Source organism: Salmo trutta, chromosome 19, assembly GCF_901001165.1.
Source record: "Salmo trutta chromosome 19, fSalTru1.1, whole genome shotgun sequence".
NCBI classification, from domain to species: Eukaryota; Metazoa; Chordata; class Actinopteri; order Salmoniformes; family Salmonidae; genus Salmo; species Salmo trutta.
In genome coordinates this window covers 36,678,563-36,700,089 of record NC_042975.1, presented here as the reverse complement: position 1 = coordinate 36,700,089, position 21,527 = coordinate 36,678,563, and the positions used below count along the sequence as shown (strand labels likewise).

General features: G+C 41.3%; 1 protein-coding gene across 1 annotated transcript in view; it reads right to left on the bottom strand.

Annotated features, from left to right (window-relative positions):
- Nucleotides 1-21,527, bottom strand: part of nectin3b (nectin cell adhesion molecule 3b) — a 59,307-nt gene that overhangs the window by 37,320 nt on the left and 460 nt on the right. The window lies entirely within an intron of this gene.

The following is a 21,527-nucleotide window of genomic DNA, read 5'->3' as shown; positions in this document are numbered from 1 at the left end:
TGAAGAAGCAGCGTCAACCCATACAGTAGACTGGGGGTGGGGGTCTGAAGAAGCAGAGTCAACCCATACAGTAGACTGGGGGTGGGGGTCTGAAGAAGCAGAGTCAACCCATACAGTAGACTGGGGGGGGAGGGGGGGTCTGAAGAAGCAGCGTCAACCCATACAGTAGACTGGGGGGGGGGGGGGGTCTGAAGAAGCAGAATCAACCCATACAGTAGACTGGGGGGGTCTGAAGAAGCAGCGTCAACCCAAACAGTAGACTGGGGGGGGGTCTGAAAAAGCAGCGTCAACCCATTCAGTAGACTGGGGGGGGGGGGGGTCTGAAGAAGCAGCGTCAACCCATACAGTAGACTGGGGGGGGTCTGAAGAAGCAGCGTCAACCCATTCAGTAGACTGGGGGGGGGGGGTCTGAAGAAGCAGAGTCAACCCATACAGTAGACTGGGGGGGTCTGAAGAAGCAGAGTCAACCCATACAGTAGACTGGGGGGGGGGGGTGGTCTGAAGAAGTAACCTATATTCTACCTATAGCAACAATGACACACCAGTTGGAGACTCATGTGGAGAAGTCTTCACAAGTCTGTCCACAAATCCACGTACAGTACAGTAGTGGCTGAAAGTCGACTCCAGCTCTACCTGAAAACCCTGGAGGTATTTTAACCCCTACATCTGCTTTTCCGGTTTCCGGAAATATAAATAATTTACCGCACAATTATAAATTAATGTGGGTCTACAGTGAGATTATCAAGATAAGTTCTGAGGGTAGGTGGGTGGAATAAAATGAGAAGGAGAGAAAGTTGGATGTCAGGTTTTCCCACCCGTCCTCCTCCTCGGCCTGCTATGCTGACTAGGAGTTTGTTGGCATGAAGAGGGGAAGCCTGCAGGAACAGTCAGTGTCAACTCCCCTCCGTAGCATGACTCTGGGTGGAGAAGTCACTGCTTCCAGCTCAGCCTCATCAGAACTAACCAACCACCAATGATGAATTATAGATCACAAGTGCTGCTATCTGCATTGCAGGTCATGTACAAGGAAAGGAAGGAGGAAGAGAGGAGGGGAACGGGTTAGAGATGGACAGAAGAAGAGTCAGTAGAGGAGCTAAAGATGAGGGGGTAGGAGACTAGGAGTGACCTCTTTCACCCAGGACTGGTTTTCTGGTATAATTACATCTGCATTAAAACATCTCCCAGTCCTAGATTTCCTCAACTGGCTGCACTTTTTCTGCTGAGGTTAAAGACATCATTTTCCAAGGCTGCTTTTCCTGTTAAAATGCCTTTGTGTGATCAAGAATGAGAATAGTCTAGGCCCACTTAAATACTGCCTGCTCTCTCTCCCGCTTATTAAAGCACAACGGCAAATCTCAGTTTTCATAACCACAAAATACAGCAGAAAGAGTGGAAAAAAGAGAGCATATATAATGCATTTTAGACATGTTTAACCACCCATGCTCTCAACTTTAACAGCAGCAAAGACAGACTGTGCAGAGTATAACAGAAAAAGGAAGGGAATAAATTACAAGGGTATCATTGATAGGAACTCAAAGAAAGTCTGCAACAAATTGATTCAATCAAGGCCAAATACAGAGTGGGAGGGAGAGGTACATTTCTCTCAGTTTCAGTCTCGAGTTAAAGAGGCACTGAACATGCCGATGGGCACGTGTGTTTGTCTGTTGCTCATTAGAAAAAGTAGATTTCAGTCTTGGAGGTGCATTTCCTGATCGATTCCGTGTTTGGTTAATTATGTTTGTCTCCCATGAGACACTGAAAACGAGAAGCCTATTTCACTTCCTCAAAATCCCCAGAATCAATCTAAGATAAGTTCCAAATGAATTACAGATTTCTAGAGTTTTTGTCGAGGACGTTTTAGTTGCTCAATTTTACATCTAAAAAGGTGTTTGGTGCAGCATTTCTCCAGCAACAAAATGCGTAACTTGTTGTCTTACGTAAACAAAGTCGGGCTGTTGGGCAGGTCTGCCTCACTGTCTTTGCTATTGGATAGAGACCAATCACCGCAGCTGTTCACCTAATGTTAGTGGGCAAACGTACATCGTCAAATCAAAACCCAACCTTCATTTACCCCTTGTGACGCACGGTGGTTCCAAACAAGACTGACTTCAAGACCCAAATTATCCTATTTACAAACTGTTTGACTCATATCGATGCCACATAGGCCGTTTTTCAAAAGGGATTAGTTGTTTTTTAAAGGCAGTTGCTCTTTAAAAATAAAAACAACTTCATCTGGTAGTAGTATATCTGTTATACTAAACTCCTGTCAACAGAGGGGGACGCATTAGAAAGAGATAGGCTAAGTCTGTCTGGGAGATCAGCGTCTCATCACATAAATTGATATCAAATCCACCCAAACAAAAACAGACATCAACGTGGCCCCTGTCCAGGGCCGTAACCAGGATTTGAGTTTTAGTGAGGTCTGGAAGGAGTCTACTCCCAGGATTTATTTTTTAAGTTGAAACTCATTTACTGCATTTCTATGCAATTAAACTTTAAAATGGTATTTGGAGCACATCAAAAACAACAAATGACCCCAGCCATTATCACCGTCGCTGCTGTAGGTTCATTCACCTCAGTCGCTTTACAAACACATAGCCTATTAGCTATACAATTGTAATGTAATATGGAGAAATGATTCACACGAAGTCAGTTGCAATGATGAATTGCATAAAATCATCAACTCTTTACATAGATCCACTACATGAGCAAAAGTATGTGGCCACCTGCTCGTCGAACAGCTCACAACCAAAATCATGGGCATTAATATGGTGTTGGTCCCCCCTTTGCTGCTATAACAGCCTCCAATCTTCAGGGAAGGCTTTCCATTAGATGTTGGAACATTGCTGCAGGGACTTGCTTCCATTCAGCCAGCTTTGTGTATGGGGGCAATGTCATGCTGAAACCAGGAAAGGGCCTTCCCCAAACTGTTGCCACAAAGTTATAAGTACAGAATAATCTATAATGTCATTGTATGCTGTAGAGTTAAGTGTCCGAACCATGAAAAACATCCCCAGGCCATTATTCCTTCTCCACCAAACTTTACAGTTAGCACTATGCATCCGGGCAGGTAGCGTTCTCCTGGCATCCGCCAAGCCCAGATTCATCCGTCGGACTGCCAGATTGTGAAGCATGAATTGTCACTCCAGAGAACGCATTTTCACTTCTCCAGAGTCCAATGGCGGTGAGCTTTACGCCACACCAGCCGACGCTTGGCATTGCGCATGGTGAACTTAGACTTGTGTAAGCACGCTCAGCCATGGAAACCCATTTCATGAAGCTCCTGATGAACAGTTCTTGTGCTGACGTTGCTTCCAGAGGCAGTTTGGAACTCGGTAGTGAGTGTTGCAAGCGAGGACAGACGATTTTTACGCGTTTCAGCACTCGACAGTCCCGTTCTGTGAGCTCGTGTGGCCTACCACTTTGTGGCTGAGTCGTTGTTGCCACTTAACAATAACAGCACTTACAGATGACCGGGGCAGCTGTAGCAGGGCAGAAATTTGACGAACTGACTTGTTGGTAAGGTAGCATCCTGTAACGGTGCCACGTTGAAAGTCACTGAGCTCTTCAGTAAGGCCATTCTACTGCCAATTTTTGTCTATGGAAATTGCATGGCTGTGTGCTCGATTTTATAAACCTGTCAGCAACCGGTGACAAATCCACTAATTTGAAGGGGTGTCCACATGCTTTTGTATATATTGTGCATTTGGAAAGTATTCAGACCCCTTGACTTTTTCCACGTTGTTACGTTACAGCCCTATTCTAAAATTGCTGAGAAAAAAAAAAAATCAAAACAATTGAATCAATCTACACACAATACCCCATAATGACAAAGCAGTACTTTGTTGAAGCACCTTTGTCAGTGATTACAGCCTTGATTCTTCTTAGGAATGACACTACAATCTTGGCACACCTGTATTTAGGGAGTTTCTCCCATTCTTCTCTGCAGACCCTCTCAATCTCTATCAGGTTGGATGGGGGGGCGTCGCCGTATACAGCTATTTTCAGGTCTCTCCAGAGATGTTTGATCGGGTTTAAGTCTGGGCTCTGGCTGGGCCACCCAAGGACATTCAGAGACTTGTCCTGAAGCCACTCCTGCGTTGTCTTGGCTGTGTGCTTAGTGTTGTTGTCCTGTTGGAAGGTGAACCTTGTCCCCAGTCTGAGTGCTCTGGAGCAGGTTTTCATCAAGGATCTCGCTGTACTTTGCTCCATTCATCTTTCCCTCAATCCTGACTAGCCAAAAGAGTTCAATCTTGGTTACATCAGACCAGAAAATCTTTTTCTCATGATCAGAGTCTTTAGGAGCCTTTTGACAAACTCAAAGCGGGCGGTCATGTGCCTTTCACTGAAGAGTGGCTTCCCGTCTGGCCACTCTACCATAAAGGCCTGATTGGTGGGAGTGCTGCAGAGATGGTTGCCCTTCTGGAAGGTTCTCCCATCTCCACAGAGGAACTCTAGAGCTCTGTCAGAGTGACCATTGAGTTCTTGGTCACCTCCCTGACCAAGGCCCTTCTCCCCCGATTGCCCCGGGGGGCTCTATGGAAACAACTCCGTCGACCTCATGGCTTGGTTTTTTCTCTGACATGCACTGTCAACTGTGGGACTTTATATAGACAGGTGTGTGCCTTTCCAAATCATGTCCAATCAATTGAATATACAACAATTGGTCTCCAATGAAGTTGTAGAAACATCTCAATGGAAACAGAATGCACCGGAGCTCGACTTCGAGTCTCATACCAAAGGGTCTGAATACTTATGTAGATAAGGTATCTGTTTTATATTTTTGATAAATTAGCAAAAATTTCAAACATCCTGTTTTTGCTTTGTCATTATGGGGTACTGTGCGTAGATTGCTGATCATTTTTATTTTGATTTAATCCATTTTAGAATAAGGCTGTAACATAAGAAGATGTGGGGAAAAAGTCAAGGGGTCTGAATACGCCATCTCATTTTCTCAAATTAGATAGTGTTCACATTTGTAATCCTAGGCATAATTAAATCAAGCTCTGCACAAACACACATCAATGGAGCACACAGATGATTGGGATAATACATTCACATGAATTATTCAAATAATAATTACGATTCTGTATTAATATCAGTTGTGTAGTGGTAATTATTATTTTTTTAAATCAACCACCAATAAATGGAAAACGTGTGACATTCTTAAAACGGTATTGTTTTCATTTTGATTACATTTTAAATGTAGGCCTATAGGGCAGATAGGCCATATGGACATGTTCATATGGCCTATTGAAATATATCTTACTTTTAATCTTATCTTGTTTGATAAGATTAGTACAGATTTTCTCAGTGGACCCCACTTTACTAATCTTTTTTCTCGGCTTGCTTCCTCTCTTCATCTCCTCTGCATGCGTTGCAGCCTGCCTCAGCCTCACCACATCACGGTCTGTCTCAGTAGCCTACCGTCTGTAAAGCAAAGCTATTATGACTACTTAGTGGCATATTTTTTTCTCCTGCTGAGGAAAGCTTTGTTTAACGTTAGCTTCTTACTTCATCCTTCTAGCTGGCTGAGTTATACTAGCCACAGCCCTTCAACATTACTGCAATAGAATTCACTGCTGGCAGTTGTGCAGTCAGTCATTCTTTGAGAGTCAGATTTTGTTTGTTTGGTGGATGTCTGTACACACGGCAGGAGTCGCGGGACGGTTTTAAAATTGCCTTTTGCCCGCCATCTCCACCACGTCTCTAACTGCCTACTTGAGTCGACTCCAAGCTGGGGTAGTTTGTTTTACGTCGCAGGCCCCCGGAGGGTGCCCCAAGAGGGCAGAGTTAGCCGTTAGAGAGTGGTGAATGTGCTACTAAAAAGGTAAATCCTTTAAGCAAATCCGGGGGACGTAGGCGAACATAATGAACAAACCACTGTAAATGATTCCACTCATTTGCAAAAAGCAGGCACGATAACAACTCCATCAGATCAAGAATACAGGCGTTCTGAGCTTTAAATCAACGCTGGGGGCAATATATTGATGTTGGCCGGTAATTGATTTTCTTAGTGTACAAAATATATACACTGTGTACAGAACATTAGGAACACCTTCCTAATATTGAGTTGCACCCTCTTTAGCCCTCAGAACAGCCTCAATTCTCCGGGGCATGGACTCTACAAGGTGTCAAAAGAATTTCACAGGGATGCTGGCCCATGTTGACTCCAATGCTTCCCTGAAGTGGTGTCAAGTTGGCTGGATATCCTTGGGGTGGAGGTCCATTCTTGATACACGCGGGAAACTGTTGAGTGTCAAAAACCCAGCAGCGTTGCAGTTCTTGACAAACAAACCAGTGCACCTGACACCCACCATACCCCATTCAAAGGCACTTCAATATTTTGTCTTGCCCATTCACTCTCTGAATGGCACACATACACAATCCATGTCTCAAGAATGAATCCTTCTTTAACCTGTCTCCTTCCCCTTCATATAGGCTACACTGATTGAAGTGGATTTAACAGGTGACATCAATAAGGGATCATAGCTTTCACCTGGATTCACCTAGTTAGTCTATTTAATGGAAAATATGTTTTGTACACTCAAATGAAATTAGAAAAAACTGAGGTCCAGACCTCTGTGTCCTCATATGTAGTTACGGCCCTGCCCGTCATATTATCTTAATTCAGCCACAACAAAACAGAGACATCAACACAAAAGACCTTAAACCTAGCCCTTCCGTTATTGCTTGAATCTAATCCTATAAAGAGCTAACAAAAAGACAGATCCTCCAAAGCTTGTGCTGTGTCACTGCATTGGTCTCCCCAGTGCACCCCAATACTCCTTAAAATAGTGTTGCATTACCGGTACTATACTTGAGGACATTTTGGGGACCAGCAATTGTATCCCTTTCAAAATCCTATTTTTTAACCCCAAACCTTTACTCTAAATATAACCCTAAAATAGCCTTTTTCATTTTTAGGACCAGTCAAGTACTTTGTTCTTAACTTTTAATTGAGGTCTTTGGGAAAGCCTTTCTATTGCCTACTTATCACTGATGCATTCTGTTCATGTCTTTTGATAAGCTTGGGAAAAAAATAAAACATTCTAATAAGTCCAAAACATTTTATTGATTTCCAAACGTGTGACGAATTTGTTACTTTCAGTTCTTCTAATACCGGACAGTTTTTCATGTTATAGTATCGAAAAAGTACCCAATCGTCATACTTGAGTAAAACTAAAGTTACTTTAGTCATTTTCTATTAAAGTCAAAGTCACTCAGTAAAATACCACTTGAGTAAAAGTCAAAGTATTTCATTTGACATATGTAAGTATCAAAAGTAGATGGAATTGCTAAAATATACTTAAGTATCAAAAGTAAAAGTATACAGTGCCTTCAAAGTATTCACACCCCTTGACGAGTCCATATTTTGTTGTGTTAAAGCCTGAATTTCAAATGGATTCAATTGAGAGTGTCTCTCACTGGCCCACACACACGTCAAAGTGGAATTATGTTTTTAGAAATGTTTAGAAAACAATATAAAAATGTAACTGAAATATCTTGAGTCAATAAGTATTCAACCCCTTTGTTGTGGCAAGTCTAAATAAGTTCAGGAATAAAAATGTGCTTAACAAGTCACATACTAGGTTGCATATACTCACTGTGTGCAATAACAGTGTTTAACATGATCTTTATGACTACTTCATCTTTGTACACCACACATAGTGCATTTGGAAAGTATTCAGACCCTTTCACCTTTTCCACGTTACAGCCTTATTCTAAAATTGATGAAATACATGTTTTTTCCTCAATCTACACACAATACCCCATAATGACAAAGCGAAAACGGGTTTCAAAAAACAGAAATACCTTATTTACATAAATATTCAGATCCTTTGCTATGAGACTCGAAATTGAGCTCAGGTGCATCCTGTTTCAATTGATCATCCTTGAGCTGTTTCTATAACTTGATTGGAGTCCACCTGTGGTAAATTCAATATATTGGACATGATTTGGAAACGCACACACCCGTCTATAATGAGCAAAAACCAAGCCATTAGGTCAAAGGAATTGTCTGTAGAGATCTGAGACAGGATTGTGTCGAGGCACAGATCTGGGGAAGGGAACCAAAACATTTCTGCAGCATTGAAGGTCCCCAAGAACACAGTGGCCTCATCATTCTTAAATGGAAGAAGTTTGGTGGTTTCAAGACTCTTCTTAGAGCTGGCCGCCCGGCCAAACTGAGCAATCGGGGGAGAAGGGCCTTGGTTAGGGAGGTGACTAAGAACCTGATGGTCACTCTGACAGAGCTCCAGAGTTCCTCTGTGAACCTTCCAGAAGGACAACCATCGCTGCAGCCCTCCACCAATCAGGCCTTTATGGTAGAGTGGCCAGGCGGAAGCCACTCCTCAGTAAAAGGCACATGACAGCCCGCTTGGAGTTTGCCAAAGGGCACCCAAAGGACTCTGACCAAGAGAAACAAGATTCTCTGGTCTGATGAAACCAAGATTGAACTCTTTGGCCTGAATGCCAAGCGCCACATTTGGAGGAAACCTGACACCATCCCTACGGTGAAGCATGGTGGGGACAGCATCAAGCGGTGGGGATGTTTTTCAGTGGCAGGAACTGGGAGACTAGTCAGGATCAAGGGAAAGATGAACGAAGCAAAGTACAGAGAGATCCTCGATGAAAACCTGCTCCAGAGTGCTCAGCACCTCAGACTGGGGCAAAGGTTCACCTTCCAACAGGACAACAACCCTAAGCACACAGCCAAGACAATGCACGAGTGGCTTTGGGACAAGTCTCTGAATGTCCTTGAGTGGCTCAGCCAGAGCCCGGACTTGAACCCGACGAACATCTCTGGAGAGACCTGAAAATAGCTGTCCAGTAACGCTCCCCATCCAACCTGACTGAGCTTGAGAGGATCTGCAGAGATGAATGGGAGAAATTTCCCAAATACAGGTGTGCCAAGCTTGTAGTGTCATACCCAAGAACACACAAGGTTGTAATCGCTGCCAACGGTGCTTCAACAAAGTACTGAGTTAAGGGTCTGAATACTTTTGTGAATGTATATTTAAGTTTTAAATTTTTTATAAATTTGCTAAAATTTCAAAACACCTGTTTTTGCTTTGTCAATATGGGGTATTGTGTGTAAGATGAGGGGGAAAACAATTGAATACATTTTAGAACAAGGCTGTAACGTAACGAAATGTGGAAAAAGTGAAGGGGTCTGAATACTTTCCGAATCCATTGTAAAATTACCTGTAAGGTCCCTCAGTCGAGCAGTGAATTTCAAACACAGATTTAACCACCAAGACCTGGGAGGTTTTCCAATGCCTCGCATTGAATATCCCTTTGAGCATGGTGAAAAACACTTTGAATGGTGTATCAATACACCCAGTCACTACAAAAGATACAAGTGTCCTTCCTAACTCAGTTGTCAGAGAGGAAGGAAACCGCTCAGGGATTTCACCATGAGGCCAATGGTGACTTTAAAACAGTTACAGAGTTTAATGGCTGTGACGGAAGAAAACTGAGGATGGATCAACATTGTAGTTACTCCATTACTTGACAGAATGAAGGAAGCCTGTAGAGAACAAAAATATTCTAAAAACATGCATCCTGTTTGCAATAAGGCCCTAAAGTAAAACTGAAAAAAATGTGGCAAAGAAATTAACTTTGTCTAAAAGTTACATTTGTGTTGTGTTGGCAAATCCAACACATCAATGAGTACCACTCTTCATAATTTCAAGCACGGACTAGGAAGTTATTTTTGGATAAAAATAAACTTAGAGCTAAGCACAGGCAAAATCCTAGAGGAAAACCTCGTTCAGTCTGCTTTCCAACAGACAAATTCACCTTTCAGCAGGACAATAACCTAAAATACACAAGGCAAAATATACAACAGCAAAAAAAAGTATGTGAACCCTTTGGAATTACCTGGATTTCTGCATAAATTTTAAATAACATTTTATCTGATCTTGATCTAAGTCACAACAATAGACAAACACAGTGTGCTATGATGGATAGATGGATGGATGGATGGATGGATGGATGGATAGATGGATAGGATAGGATACATCACTTAAACATTCACAGTGCTGTACGTCGGAAATTTGCAAAAGTGCACCTGGATGTTCCACAGCGCTACTGGCAAAATATTCTGTGAACAGATGAAACTAAAGTTGTGTTGTTTGGAAGGAACACACAACAATATGTGTGGAGAAAATAAAGGCACAGCACACCAACGTCATCACGCTTTGGGGCTGCTTTGCTGCCTCAGGGCCTGGACAGCTTGCTATCATCGACGGAAAAATGAATTCCCAAGTTTATCAAGACATTTTGCAGGAGAATGTAAGGCTATCTGTCCACCAATTGAAGCTCAACAGACGTTCGGTGATGCAACAGGACAACTCAAAAGAGAAGTAAATAAACAACAGAATGGCTTGAAGAGAAGAAAATACGCCTTCTGGAGTGGCCCAGTCAGTCCTGACCTCAACACGATTGAGATGCTGTGGCATGACCTCAAGAGAGCAATTCACACCAGACATCGCAAGAACATTGTGGAACTGAAACAGTTTTGTAAAGAGGAATGGTCAAAAATTCCTCCTGACCGTTGTGCAGGTCTGATCCGTAACTACAGAAAACGTTTGGTTGAGGTTATTGCTGCCAAAGGAGGGTCAACCAGTTCTTAAATCCAAGGGTTCACATATTTTTTCCAATCTGTACTGAGAACGTTTACACGGTGTGTTCAATAAAGATGATAAATGATAATTGTTTGTGTGTCATTAGTTTAAGCAGACTGTATTTGTCTATTGTTGTGACAGATGAAGATCAGATACAATTTTATGACCAATTTATGCAGAAATCTAGGTAATTCTAAAGGGTTCACATACCTTTTCTTCCCACTGTACACTGGAGTTGCTTACCAAGAGGACATTTAATGTTCCTGAGTGGCCTAGTTACAGTTTTGTCTTAAATCAGCTTGAAAAGCTATGGCAAGACTTGAAAATGGCTGTCTAAAAATGATCAACTTGACAGAGCTTGAAGAATTTTAAAGAGAATAATGTGCAAATATTGTACAATCCAGGTGTGCAAAGCTCTTAGGGACTTACCCAGAAAGACTCAGTTGTAATCGCACCCAAAGGTGATTCTAACACGTGCTGACTCACAGGGTGTGAATACTAATGTAAATTAGATACTTCTGTATTTCATTTTCAATAAATTAGCAAAAATGTCAAAAAACATGTTTTCACTTTGTCATTATGGGGTATTGTGTGTATAATCCATTTTGAATTCAGGAAGTATCACAAAATGTGGAATAAGTCGAGTGAATACTTTCTGAAGGTACTAGTACCGAATCGATGTGCAGGGGTACGAGGTAATTGAGGTAGCTATGTACATATCGGTAGGGGTAAAGTGACTAGGCAACAGGATAGATAGACTGAGCTGTAGCAGCAGCGTATGTGGTGAATGTGAAAGCATGTGTTTGTTGCGTCAGTATGCATGCGTGCGCATTTTGTGTGTGTGTGCGGGCGCATGAAGTGAGCTTGTGTTGGGGTGTCAGCGCAAGTATGTGTGAGTAGAGTCCAGTGTGTGCATAGAGTGAGTGCAAGAGAGTTTTTTTAATTTCTTTTTAAACTAAGGTCAACGCAGGTAGTCCGGGTAGCCATTTGATGATCTATTTAACAGTCTTGGTTAGCAGTCTTACGGCTTGGGGGTAGAAGCTGTTCAGGATCCTGTTGGTTCCAGACTTGGTGCACTGGTACCGCTTGTCATGCGGTAGCAGAGAGAACACTATGGCTTGGGTGGCTGAGTCAGAATTTTTTTTAGGCCTTCCTCTGACACCGCCTGGTATAGAGGTCCTGGATGGCAGGGAGCTCAGCCCCAGTGATGTACTGGGTCGGACTCACAACCCTCTGTAGCGCCTTGCGATCGGATGCCTTGCAGTTGTCGTACCAAGCGGTGATGCAGCCAGTCAAGGTTCCTCAATGGGGGAGGAGCAGATGGCAAGAACGGAGAGAAGAACGCAAGGAAGTCAAAAGATAGAAGCGGCAGCTGTACAGATAATTCATCCAAAGGGCTTTGACAACTTGAACACGTCAGAAAGCCAACACAATATGATGCCCCTTCACCTTATTATTCAGCCACTAACTTAGATAACTTGTAAGTTAAACTTAGGGGTCATGTTAACACTGAAATCTTTGTTTATCATTTCTAATCCATAAGAAATATCTTGCTGCGTTTTGTAAAAGCAGATCTAAAATGATTCTCATTGTCTTTTCTGCTCGGCATCAGATTCATTTTGTGCTTCAGTTGCACTTCTCCACTCAGATGAGAATTCACAAATGGGCATTCTATCAGCAAAGCGCTCTGACTGATGTGTAGCTACTTTGCTCCGGTACTTTTCTTGGTGTAGCCAGCCTATTTTTCTCTTGTAAAATGCAAAATTACCTTCTTTTTTTTAACATTAGGAAATGTTGCTGGCTATATTTCTATGATAAACAGAAATATGATGGCCATGCATAGTTTTTGCAAAAAGTACCTTGCTTTTACATTGTAAGCTCATTTTGCCATATTGTGTGGCTGCCAGCAAAATAGCGTTCCACTTCTGTTGTCATCTGATGAAAATGAAGCTATTTTCTAACAAAATGTTTTGCACAAATGTATTTTCTGTGAAGGAAAACTATAGTTGCAAATCACTGATCACTCTATTGAGGCAAAGAAAATGAACACACTTGACTTTCAATATAAAACGTGACCCGTCAATACACAGCTGGACTCACCTGCTCATGCTTTCTCCAGTTGTGCTATTTACAAACAAACACGTGATTGGCTCAACTGTTCTGGGGAACTACGGTAAGCTTCATAATGTAAAATAATGTGACAGGTGAAATGAAGAACGCAATCTGCTTTATCTTCTAACAAGTTGAACAAGTTGATTGCAAGTATTTACTTAAAAAGTGTCTACAAATACTAAAATGAATAGAAAAACTTCAAATAAATAGTTTCAACAGTATTGAAAAACCACCCCGTGATGATTTCCAAATAGCCTGGTAAACAGTCATGACGAACTTAGCGGGAGTGTTTTTTGTGCTCTCCTTCCAACTTTGACTACTCTTATTTTAAATCCTCATAACACGAACAGCAATTTTCTTGGACAATTTCAGACGTATCTACTTCCATTATGAATCGACTCAAACATCCCCCTAAAACAAGAAAACATCTCGCATCGACAACGTAGTCCAGGCTAGGCCAGTTAGCCCTGCTAATTCAGCTAGCTCTACTAACCCAGTTAGCCCTGCTAATTCAGCTAGCTCTACTAACCCAGTTAGCCCTGCTAATTCAGCTAGCTCTACTAACCCAGTTAGCCCTGCTAATTCAGCTAGCTCTACTAACCCAGTTAGCCCTGCTAATTCAGCTAGCTCTACTAACCCAGTTAGCCCTGCTAATTCAGCTAGCTCTACTAACCCAGTTAGCCATGTAAGCTCAGCTAGCTCCTCACACCATGAGTCCGACACGGCAACCAACGATGTAGACGACCTAAACCAGAACCAGAGCAAAGGGATTTTAGAAGCAATGAGGGTTGACTTTTCTACCAAACTCGAAGGTGTCTTAACAGGGATTAGTGAGGTTAAACGTGACCTTCAAGCCTACTCCACACGCTTGGACGAAGCAGAGGAACGATTTAGCATGGTGGAAGATACTGTCGTCACTGTAAAAACAACAACCGAAAAGTTGGAAAAACAGTTGGCGGACCTTACGTCAAAACTAAGCTCACTAGAGAACCACCACAGGAGGTCTAATTTGACACTGGTTAATCTACCTGAAAAAGGGGGAAATGGTGATGCAGCTGCATTTCTCGAGAGATGGCTGCCCAAGGCATTGGGGCCGGAGAACCTTCCGGACCGCCTACACATTGAAAGAGCCCATCGGCTTACATAAAGACTTAAGTTTCGATCATATCCTTGGACTAAAATGATTGACACTCATGTGCCTGTTCATTTGTGATCTTTGATAATTTTTTAGGTTTATAAACTTATCATGGAATACTATGTTAACGCTATATGTATGGGCCATTAAATTACTTGGTAGCTATTAGCAATAGACCCTGTGTTGTGGATCATCTACAACTATTTTGGACTGTCCATACTGTAACGTTAATGTAACGTTAGTCTCAAGCTTCACTAACGTTACTGTTTTAGGTGGAGTTATACTTAGCTACCTTTCAAACGAAGACTACGTGATATTTCACATAACATCTTGCTAGATAGGCCTTTTGTTTTGTTCGTGAGGAGTAATAGCCGAGAGTAGGCAGGAGACACTGTTTGGTTTAGCGCCACTTTGGTCAGACTGCTCCCTTTAATGGATCAGGCGTCCACCAGCGTATACTTTACGATTAGGGGGAGGTGGGAGGGGAAGCGTTGGGTGTCTTGGTTAGGGAATTTAGGGGAATGTGGTTCAGTGTTTTACTGTTAGGATAGATTTGTTTGTTTCAACAGATCTTTACATATTTTCTTCACAAAAAAATACTCACGCGATGCTAAACATATTTAGATATGCCTTTATGCTATAGCTTATTCCATGTTTACATCTTTGGTTAAATGACATCAAATGCAAAACTTAAATTTACTTAGTGGAATGTCTGTAGAGTCTGTAGAGTTCTATTGATAGGACTTTACCAGGAAGGGAGGCTAATGGCAGGGGATTTTAATTGCACTCTTGATCCTCATCTAGATCGGTCCTCTGGTTTAGACACTTCCCAGAATGTGTCTAAAGAAATTACAGCATTTCATTAAGGACTTAAATCTATGTGATCCTTGGAGGACTCAGAACCCAAGTAAAAGGGAGTATTCACGTTACTCGTCGACATTTAAATCATATTCTCGTATAGGCTACTTTTTAGTTTTTTGCTTATTGCTTCCCAATGTAGCAGGATGTGGAAATGATAGTATTGTTCTGAGTGACCATTCCCATGCATCATTATTCTATAGGGATACAAAACTAGTAAAAGGATACTCTAGATGGCGTTTGCATCCCAGATGGTTACAGGACCCAGACTTCTTACATTACATTTATTTTACATTGAACACTGACCAAACGTCAGCGAGTACCAGAAGGGAGCCTTTCAAAGAATATATTTGGGGGCAAATGATAAGTTTTACCAGTTTCAAATCAAATGAATTAAATCTGAAAATGAGAGATGGACAGCAAAATCAGAGAATCGGAGAGGGAAGCTTTTTTGGATAATTCAGTAGAAGTAAACCAGTAATTATTTGCTCTTAAAGCTCAGTATGAAGAACTTTCCACATCAATGGCTGCAAACAGCTTAATGAGGCTGAAACAGTCCTTCTATAACCAAGGTGAAAAACCTGGTAAATTGCCGCCTTGGCGCATTAAGAAGTTAAATTCAGACAATTTATGAATTGCATTAATCGCTCTAAGGACAATTATCTATGGATCCTGTAGAAATAAACCAAACATTTTCTTCCTACTACAACACACTTTACAACTCTGAATCTCCTGAGAACTTAACTACTCATTTTTGGATGGTCTTGATTTTCCCTCTATTTCAGAAGATGCAGAATTGGATCTGGAAAAGGAATGGGATGGTGTTGAAATTTCTGATGCTATTTTCAATATGAAGGGAGGTGAAGAGGCAGGTCCAGATGGGCTCCCAATAGATGTTTAAGGAAAAACTTCTAGGACCACTTTTGGATATGTATGCTGAATCCTTTCATTAAAAGTTGTTTCCCCTTCTCTGTAAGGAGTGCTTTAATAACTCTTATTCTGAAGCCTGATAAATCCCCAACAAAATGGGAAAGTTACAGACCGATATCTCTTTTGAACTCGGACAAAAAACATTTTGGTAAAGCCTTAGCCAGGAGATTGGATAGAGTGCTCCCATATCTAATACACAAAGACAAAAAATGCTTCATGAAAAAACAAGATTTTCACAATGTGAGGAGAGTACTAAACATAGTGCACATGTGTGAAGGGTTCCCTGATACTGCCATACTCTCACCTGATGCAGAGAAGGCATTTGATACAGTTGAGTGGTCTTTTTTGAAGTGCTTAAGAGATTTGGGTTTGGGAACTACCTCTGTAAATGGATTAAGATATTATATACCGACCCCACTGCAGAAGTTGCCACTAACAACTTGATTTCACAACCTTTTAAGCTTTTTCGGGGCACAAGACAAGGATGTCCGGCCAGCCCAGGACTCTTGCTTTTAGCTATAGAACCCTTTGTCATTGCAGTAAGGACCCACCTGTCAATTAGTGGAATTAAAACATACGATTTTGAACATTGAGTGGCCCTGTATGCCAATGATACCTTCTTATTCCTAAGAGATTGAAATAATTCTCTTCCCTCTCCAATTTAATTAACAACTTGTCAGTTTTCTATAATTTTAAAATGAATAAAACCAATTCTTCCATCCTTTTCCTGAACAAGCAAGACAGACTGAGTCCAGTTGTACAGCATCCATTTGTGAATACAGAACAAGGTTGCACACACACACACACACACACACACACACACACACATACATATATATATATATATATATATATATATATATATATTGGTATTAAAATCACACCAGAAATTTGATTCTTGAGTTGAACAAATTATGAACCCATAGTAACAATTAACATTTGCTTTATTGCCTATATATTTAGATTAATATTCTGCCCAGATTTCTGAATCTATTGCAATCAATTCCTCTGGCTGCAACACCTTTATTTTTTCCAAAGATCCTCTCAAATTGTATCTGGAGCAACAGAAAACCAAGGCTTAGAATGTATCTTCCTTATTTGCCCTATGACGGGGGGGGGGGGGGGGGGGGGGGGGGGCAACTTCCAAACCTACAGTGGTATCACTGACTGGGCTGCACAACTAAGGGCTTCAATATTTGGTTCTCCATGAAACCATACTTACCCTAGCTGCAGACTGAAATGTCCACAAAAGGCTTAACTTTAGATGGATATTTGTACTCTGCTCCGTTTAAGAAACTAAAGAAGAATACTACTAATCCCTTTGTTAAAAACACCCTAATTACATTTCATGAAATACAGCAATATCTGGGCGAATCCCCTGTACTATCCAGTTTTTGAAAAATGTATTTATATAGTGAAAAGGAAAGCCCCAGAGTGTCATGATATTTGGGATCTATCTGTTTAATTTTGGCAAACGGGTGATATTGTAAAAACATTGGAACTGGAAACAAGAAGATTCTTTCTGTAATTGTTGATTGTCTTATTTGGAACTAATAAATGTGTACAAAAATCTAAAAGGATACTTGAGATATATTTTAAATGTTTAATAAATGTGACAAATGTGATTTTTTCCCCCCTCACAGAATCTAGTAAACTCTATATTTTACAGCACACTATAAGGAGTATAATATCACCAATGGTCTTACATGTAAAGGTATAAAAAGGGCCTACAAAAAACTGGCACTTTCATCATTATTTTTTCCAAATATTGCTTGTGATACAAAGCATGTCAAATATCCTTCCTCCCAATTAAGATTCTGTGAGAATTGCCTGAAAAATTTGATATTTTCAGGCTATCCTGGCGTGGAATCGCCCACCTGCCTATTACAAGCCAACCGGCAGCAGACGAGGGGGGGGGGGGGGGGGGGGGTCTGCTTGTGGGAACATTGACACCTAAGTAGATGAAAGGCTCCATGTGAAGAGAACATGATTTATTCAGCTTCCCCTCTTTCTCCCTAGAAGCCCCTGGCCTACCCTTCACAGCGCAACATCCACAAAATGCTGGCTTAACGTTACTACAGGTCAAACAATAAAATTCCATCTAACATTGTGTCTGTTGTCTTGTAATGCCTACCATCAATGACATACAAATACTTTAGAGACAACAGTGATGCATTGAGAGGGTGGGTGTGGGGTCAGTAAAAGGATTGGGCTACTAATGTTTCAATTCCCAAGTCACATCAGTGCCCTCATCGATCCAAGGCAATAAGCAGGCAGACATACTGACAAAAGGTGAAGGAGACAAGATATAGACAGAGGTTGACTATATAATTAAGAATAGAGGAGGAAAGGAAGAGAGGATTCTCCTAGAACAGAGGGAACAGAGACACAGCAGTCACCAGTGATATTAGAGAAGGAATGCTGGCAGTAATCCCCCGCTCCCCTGTGGTATTTTAACGGTTCCTCCCCTTCCCCTGTTGCCATCAGTCAGTCAGAACACAGCCGCTAATGGCCTTGCCTGGGCCACCTGGGGAGGCTGTCCCACCTCATCGGACCCAAGGTCACATGCTGGCTGGAGACGCCTCTCTGTGCGTGTGTGTGAGAGATTGAGTGAGTCAATATGGATCTTGAACAGAAGCATCTGCACCAAATTCACATAGAAATGTGAGTTAAAGATCTGTTGTTCTCATTAAAAGCAAGTCTAAAAAGCGGTTGATATGTTCTATGTGCGCTATTTCTATGCTTCCCGTTCTTAAAGGAAAAATCCACACAAAACCACTCATAACTATAACTTACAGTGCTACATAACACTAATATGTGAGAACAATATTTTTTGTTTAAAAAAAAACATTTTATCATTATAATAAGGTTGGCAACGATACATGAAAATCATTGGGGAGATCTGTTGCAGCTCAAGTTGACTACAAAACCAACAATGCACTGCTAGGTAGCTAGCTAGCAAACGTAGCTACACACAATAATACCAAAGTCAATATCAGCATGTGAAGTAGCTAGTTAGTGCAATTTGTTTAAGCAATTTTAAAGCTATCAATTTAGGAATACAATCTCACAATTTTCAACCTGCAGCTCGATGTGCCTCACAGGGTGGAGTCTGACATTCGCAACAGCACCATGCAATGCACTCTGGACTGAAGAGGCAGACAAATAGGATAAATGTGTTAGACCCTCTGTTAAATGACATTCCTCAAGATAGAAATATCGCAAAAATATGATCAATGGCTCATTCGAGAGAAGACACTATGACATCGGCCAGTATTGAAATCTGACACGTATGATAGACATTTCAGCAATCTAAAAGTCCTATTCCTATTCACTTCTAGTGTAGGGAGAGTGGCTTTATCTCAATGCTACGTCATACCGGACACATTCGCATCTCAGATACACATGAAAACATGAATTGACCCAGGGAATTGATAGAACATCGCTCAGAGATGCACAAAAACAATATAAATTGGGTGAATATTTACTTTAAGTTTCATTTTTTGCATGTTACTTATGGTTTTGTACATCAGCTTCAAACAGCTGAAAATACAATATTTTTGGTTATGGAAAATATATTTCATAGCGGTTTAGAGATGGTACAACAATTCTTTACACCAGGGGTCATACCGGACACATTCGCATCTCAGATACACATGAAAACATGAATTGACCCAGGGAATTGATAGAACATCGCTCAGAGATGCACAAAAACAATATAAATTGGGTGAATATTTACTTTAAGTTTCATTTTTTGCATGTTACTTATGGTTTTGTACATCAGCTTCAAACAGCTGAAAATACAATATTTTTGGTTATGGAAAATATATTTCATAGCGGTTTAGAGATGGTACAACAATTCTTTACACCAGGGGTGTCAAACTCATTCCATGGAGGGCAGAGTGTCTGCAGGTTTTTGGTTTTTCCTTTCAATTAAGACCGAGACAATCAGGTGAGGGGAGTATCTTACTAATTATTGAGTACAAGTACAAATGTAGAGTGTAAACCTGCAGAAATTCAGCCCTCTGTGGAATGAGTTTGACACGTGCGCTACACTATACTTGCATGTTTATCACAAACTGCAATTTCTGCAACCAGGAAATGGCAGAGCGATTCTGCATAGGGCATCTTTAATAATTACTAAATAAATTAATTGACTATTAACCAGACAGACAACAGAAATGGGTCTCTAGCTCATGAAAAAACAGGAAAATATGTCCCACCATTTATCATGTATGAGGTGAGTTCAATGATCACAGAACTACCTACCATAAGGTCCATATTGGGGCATCATTTTCCCTAAAGAGACTTCTTCTCAACTATTCTTGGAAAGTTATCTTTAGGGCAGGCTGCACAACAACAAAATAATATCACCCAAAATAAAGAACTGAAAACAACCACACGTGCATACCAATAATTCCAGGAGGAGAAAGTGATAAAACTTCACACATACACTAAATCAATCAGCTTATGTCCCCTTGCCTGACAGCAACGGTTTCAACACCGGTGACAGGTGCTGCCTGTTGCAGACCAATTTGCCATGCGTTTATTTCATCTTCTGTCATTGACAAAAATCAAACAGTCTAGTAAATGGAGACAGGTATCCACAAAGAAACTTTATATAAAATCTTCGTAAGTTATATCAAGCACTGTATTACCCACAATTGACTATAACCAGCAAAGGCTACCAAGTCAAATTCTCTGACTTGGATGACAAAAGCTCAACAGATTGTCCCCAATTCGTTCTGGACCGTTCCTCAAATCATTCATATATATATATATATATATATATATATCAGAGAATCCCTAGTTCCTACTTCTAGGACATAGACACCACTGATGACTGACAATGTTATATTCTGGAATTTATGTTAGGAGCAGCCAGGGGTCTCCTTGCTGTTGCACACAGTCTCCACTCTCCAAAACGAGTCCTAGCTTGGAGCACTGTAAAAAAAAATAATACAAAAATGATGATAACTTCAATGAAATAAAAAAGGTAAGAATTGGCTGTTTGGCTCAGACATCTTCAGGTAAGATAATGGACTAAGGGCCGGCTCTAGGCATACGCGACATAAGTGGTTGCCTATGGGGTCTCAACTTACGGTTGAGAGATCGAATAGTAGAATGCAAAGTGCAAGTTCAAAATTTGGTTGTGCATCAGCAACTTTTCTCATTATGTCAGTTACTAACAGTCACTCAATTAGCCATGTCAGATAATGTTTTGATTGGTAAGTTAGTTTAGCCAGCTACCTAAACTAGTAGTAATCATGGCCGAATACCAACTGGCACGTGCTTGACCTCCAGGGGGCTCCCATTTACCTTGTCACTCACTCAGAAATATTTAACACAGCAAAATGTGTAGAATTGCAGGAAATTAGCTGTAAAACTGCAGTTTTTTTCTAGGTCTGCCCCATAGCAAAATGTGTACAACACAGGAGGTTGGTGGCACCTTAATTGAGGAGAACAGGCTTGTGGTAATGACTGGAGCGGAATTCCATGTTTTTGATTCCATTCGCACTGTTCTCTCCTCAGCAGCTTCCTGTGGTGTAGAACTGCAAAATCTTGCTTTAAAACTGCAAAATGTTCACTCCACCCCATGGCAAAATGTGTAAAGTTGCAGGATATTAACTTTCAAACTTTTATGTTTTGCCTGCGAGGTGGGGAGGCCCAACCAAATATCGCTTATGGGCCCCAAAATGTACTGCTGAGAGCAGTACCGTGCAGCTCTTCAAATTGGCCCACCACTTATTAAGAGCATCTACCTCAACGCTGCTCCTCAGTGGTTTCCTATGGCAATGTGAATGTTTCCATGGCAGCCGCGGATCACACCATCATCGGGCAGCGGCACCATACCAGCACTA